At 46.7% G+C, this 5599-nt stretch overlaps 1 pseudogene; it reads right to left on the reverse strand.

Moving 5' to 3' along the window:
* Positions 1–770: 770 nt before the first annotated feature.
* Positions 771–5071, reverse strand: LOC136543069 (ankyrin repeat-containing protein At2g01680-like; annotated as a pseudogene).
* Positions 5072–5599: the final 528 nt, after the last annotated feature.

A 5599-nucleotide genomic window follows, 5' to 3' on the forward strand; every position in this document is an offset into this window, starting at 1 on the left:
TGTACTGGTATCCTCTCACTACCGGACTCCTTGAGTTTGCCGAGTGCCCGAAACACTCGGCAAACTACGTAAAACACTCGGCAAATTGTTCGCCGAGTGCCACACTCGGCGAATAGCACTCGCCATAAATAGTACCGGCAAAGCCAACTTTGCCGAGTGCCATTTATCGGGCACTCGGCAAACATTTTGCCGTGTGCAGTTTAGCTCTCGGCGAAAGTAAACGGTCGTAACGCCGGACCCGCCGTTAACAGTTACTTCGCCGAGTGTCAAACGGCAAGGCACTTGGCAACTAGTTTTTTAAAAATATTTTTTGGTTTTTAGAATTCCTTTTCGCCGAGTGCTGCGCTCGGCAAATGATAAACATATGCCGAGTGTCGCACTGTAAGATACTCGGCAAATATTTTTCAAACAGTATTTGGGTTTTTTAAAAATCCTTTTCGCCGAGTGTTGCTCTCGGCAACTAATAAACATATGCCGAGTGTGGCACTGTAAGACACTCGGTAAATATTTTTCAAACAGTATTTGGTTTTTTTTAAAAATAGCTTTTCGCCGAGTTTCTTGGTAATAACACTCGGCAAATTGTGTTTCTTTGCCGAGTGTCTTGGTCATAACACTCGGCAAAGGTGGGGACACTCGGCAACTTAGGTGTTTCCGGTAGTGTCTCAAAGATATAACCAGATCAGAAGTCCTATCACCCAGCATGCACATCATGTTAATAGTCCTGATCTTCAGATGCTTATTTAAAATTAATGTGTGCACCTCATCTCATACAAGTCTTAGGCTCCAAATATTCACAACAAGATATAACCTTTGAAGTTTTTACATTAATGCTGCCACAAACTCTACCGATAAGAATTGGAGTTGCAACTTGCAACTAGACAGTATACTCTATACTGTACACGCCAACGAGCAAACAACAGTGTGGTGATGAAGTAGCAGCTCAAGGGGGGCAAACTTTCCAAAAGTGAGGGCAAACAAATAACAAATTGGTTACACACTAAAACCACGCCTTACAGATATAACAGTGCTATAGCTCTCAATGCAGGTCATAGTCAGCTAAAACTAAAATAGCAAACTACTTGTAGAAGACCCTTGGAAAGAACCATACCTGGGGCCTCCATTTCCGTGTAGCTATCTGCAAGGCAGTATTTCCTTTCTTGTCGCGCACATTGAGAATGGAAACATCAGCCATCAGTAACTCTTCCACTACATCTGTATTTTTGCCCTTCACAGCCATGTGAAGCGCAGTTTGTCCCTTCCTATCCTTGATCGGAACGATTCCTGGATCCCTCTAAATGAGTGCTTTGACAATACGATGGTATCCAATTCTTGCAGCAGTATGTAGGGATGTCTTCCCATTTTTCCGCACAATCCTTATGCAGCTATCATCAGTGTCCAGTATAGCATTTACCACATCCAAGTGATCCCTGACAGCAGCAGAGTAGAGAGGACTAGTGTTGGAAGAGTCACAAACTGAGCAAAGCCCGGGCCACCGCCCCAAGAACTCTTTCACAACCCCTGTTGCCAATTTTCAGATCACCTATAAGTTACTTTGATCAAGGATAGGGAAAAAAGAACAGACTGGCTACATTTCATATGATACTGCTCATGATACATGAAAATACAATGCATCATTGACTTGTGTAACTCGTGATGCATATACTATGAAGATTTGAATAGTATTAAGTTTCATATTAAATTATCAGTACTAGCCTATGCAGCATAGTTAGCATTTTATCATGACAACAACATGTATTACTATACTATCAGTCTATTTACCACGAGGGAAGTGCATAGGATTTCTTGCTATTGCTAAAGTGTTACGGTAGCAGCCTCATCAGCAGTGAATTTGAAGTAGTAGCTGACAGTGAATCAGCTTAAAACAGCCAGAAACAGTTGAACCGTCAGTAGATTGGGGATCACCCGCAAAAATTTCTACTTCCCCTTTGTCAATGGAAGTGCAGAACATGAAAATTTCCATCTACAGCCCGCCCAATCACTGCCAACAGCTTGAACTTCGAAGCTCCGGATGTCAAATCCCAGCCAAGACCAGCTGAATGGTGCAAAGGGTCAAGCCTATCAAGTATCACCTATTCACCTGAAGACAGCAAAGAGTCCTACCAGTCCCGCACTCCCGCCCATAGAAGGCAAATGAATCCCCGCTGATGACCTATAGTATATATATACTCCCAACTGTTCGACTACACCCTGGCCTTCTTCAATCCGCTCCCACAACACCAACAGAAGGGGAGCTCACCGGTGTGGCCCTGCTTGGCGGCGACATGGAAGGCGTCAAGGTCGAGGCATGAGCGGACGGTGGCGGCCTCGAAGTCATGGAGCGGGAGGAGGAGGCGCACGACCTCCTCGCTGCCGGCCTCCGCGGCGACGTACAGCGCGGTCTCCCTGGCATCCGTCTGCGCGGCGGCGAGCGTGGCCAGGGAGGTGCCCGACGCCTCGGCGTTGGCCTGGAGCGCGCGGACCGCGGCCGCGTCGGCGGATCAGACGGTGGCGAAGAGCGCGCGGGCGGCCGGGTGGCGTGGGCGTGTGTGCGGGGTGCGTGGGCCGGCCCAGGCGGCGGGGTTAAATCCCCTTTGCCGAGTGCCCCCGATCTGGCACCTAGCCTGGCACTCGGCAAAGAAGGTTTTTTTTTAAAAAAAATCCTTTGCCGAGTGTCCCGATCTGACACTCGACAAAGGGTTTTTTTTAATTTTTTTTAATTCTTTGTCGAGTGCCACCTGGCCTGGCACTCGGCAAAGAGAGTTGTTTTTTAAATTTTGCAGAACTCCTTTGCCGAGTGTCTTATCCTGACACTCGGCAAAGAGGCTCCTTTGTCGAGTGTCATTTTTTTGACACTCGACAAACCATATTTTTTTCACTTTTTACCTCCAAACTTTTTCTGCAGTCCTCATACAATACCTGGTACTCTATGTTCCAATGTGGCATATTTCTCGGACTTTTTCTATATTTTTTTAATTTATTTTTTTAATTGAATTTTCTTGTATAATTCAAATTATAACTGCTAGTCATTCGAATAATGAAAAAAAATGAATGGAAAAACGATATTCATGTTATTTAGTATAATGTGAGGCTATATCCAGGAACAGACCACCAATTTCGAACATCTTGTTCATGAAACACGACCACGAACCTGCGGTCGAGTTGTTTTTAAATTCTATAAAAAGCAAACGAAGTCCGAAAATCATGAATCTTGTCAATATGTCATGATATCATATGTGGAGGCTGTGATAAAAATTTGAGAAGGTTTCGCGCAAGTTGTCACGTACGATGCTTACCACCTCGTCGGCCTCTTCACAAAATCATGAAATTTCTTTGAAGATTCTTCGGTTTGCAAGCATCGTATGTGACAACGTGCACGAAATCTTCTGAAATTTTTATCATAGCCTCCACATATGATATCACGACATCTCAATAAGTTTCATGATTTTCGGACTTCGTTTGCTTTTTATAGAATTTAAAAACACTTCGCACGCAAGTTCGCGGTCATGTTTCGTGAACAAGATGTCTGAAATTTCGGGTCCATTCCTGGATACGGCCTCACACTATATACAGTAACATGACTATCACTTTTTGAATCATTAAATTCAATTATTCGTACCACGTGCAGTTCAAATTTATATTTTTCAAAAAAATTCAAGTAAACGAAATAAAGTAACTAAATATATCAAAAAGCCACAAAAAATCCCCAAATTCTAACGAGTTCTTGGTACTTTAAAAGGGCTGCACAAAAAATTTGGAGGCCAAAAACAAAAAAAAACTTTGCCGAGTGCCGGGGCATGGCACTCGGCAAAGGGGGTCTTTGCCGAGTGCCTTCACAGGGGCACTCGGCAAAGAGGATTTTTGATTTTTTTTAAAAAATTTCCTGTTTGCTGAGTGCCTTTACAGGGGCACTCGGCAAAGGCATTTAAAAAAAATTGAATCTTTGCCAAGCGCCGTATCAGGGGCACTCGGCAAAGTATTTTTCAAAAAAAAAATCTTTGCCGAGTGCCTAGCAGCAGGCACTCGGCAAAGAAGGACGTGGCCGAACACCGTTACGCGTGGCAGCCTATGCCGAGTGCCGCGCTTTTGCCGAGAGCCTGGCACTCGGCAAAGAAGTCCTTTGCCGAGTGCCCTTTTTTGCCGAGTGCAATTCTTTGCCGAGTGCAACACTCGGCAAATAAGGTCTTTGTCGAGTGCCTGATTTTTGACACTTGGTAAAGTAGTTTGCACTCGGCAAATGCTTTGTTTCCAGTAGTGAACCCACCCCCCAGGGCCAGCCTGAGGCACCAGCCGCCGCCGTTAGTTATCTGCTCCGGGCACCCCTCTTAGAGGTTTGCTCGTCTGAGAGAGTTGATGTCGGTGACGGTTGCCGCCCAGAGGAAGGGCCAACACCACATAGCGCCGCGCACCATAACGACCTCGGAAGTCGACGGCCAGCCCAAACGTGGAGCGCACAAATCCATTCCCAACGAATGCAAATCTGAGCACCCGGGCCGTTGTAGCCCGGCACACCTACAATGCCGTCGGGATGGTCTCGCGCCCAAACGGCCGCTGGAGCAGCCGCAGATGCAGTCCGAATTGCACTAGGTCCCAACCGCCCCTCACACGGCTCTGGTCCCAGCCCTGCAAATCTTTGGTGGAAACACAGATTCGGCCACCCTCGTGCGGACCTAGTTGTCGGCAACCACTGCGGCAATATTTTTACCCTAAGCGATCAAAAAGCACTTTTGGAGGCGGGCAAACGGTCAGTCTGCGTCGAATCGCCTGCGTAAACCAAACTCTACAGAGGCAGACAATTGCCTGCCTGTGTTAATAAAAAAAATAAAAAATGGGGAGCGCAGATCTGGCCACACTTGCGCAGCTCTAGCCGCCAGTTGTGCAGATCTAGACACCGGTCGAATGATGATCCTGGAGCAAGAGAGAGGAGAGGGATGAAGAGGACTGTTGGGAGAAGGGGCGAGATGGCCCTGCTGCCGTCGTCATTGCTGCTCGCCTGGCATTCAGCCAGCAGCTCCGGCGGCGGCAAGGTCAAGGACGAGGCTGCGGGAAGGCTGGGGGTGGACGAGGCCGACATGAAGCATCTTTCGGGGCCAAACAAAGACCGCTCATGTACTTTACTCAGACTACCATACAAAAGATGGTTGTACTTTACAATCCATGATTATGTATATGGAATAACGAAGTACAGTCAACCGGTGGAATAGATATTTTATCCGAAGCAAACGAACAAATACATGTTGTACAGTCATTTGTAGAGTCGTCGGTGGAATAATAAGGCACAATTAGTGGAATAAATACAGTTTTTTTTATCCATAACCCTACAATTTGGATAAACGATGACCAAGATACCCAAAATCAAAGCCCGGTTCAAACCTAACCTGACGGGAATGGATAATCGTTGAGGATTCTTGCCTTGGTTTAATTTGTGATCCAAGAGGAGATGGACACGGAGTCGCCCAAGCGCCTACGCGGAAGTAGCCCCGCTGGCCAGCAAAGAACACCTTCCCCTGTTGTGACTCGCTTACTCGGGCAGCCCAGGAGAAACGTTGGAGGGGCTGCTTTTATTGAATTTGGTTGGGCCTTGAGAGGGACGGGGCTGGAT

Source organism: Miscanthus floridulus, chromosome 3, assembly GCF_019320115.1.
Source record: "Miscanthus floridulus cultivar M001 chromosome 3, ASM1932011v1, whole genome shotgun sequence".
Classification (NCBI taxonomy): Eukaryota; Viridiplantae; Streptophyta; class Magnoliopsida; order Poales; family Poaceae; genus Miscanthus; species Miscanthus floridulus.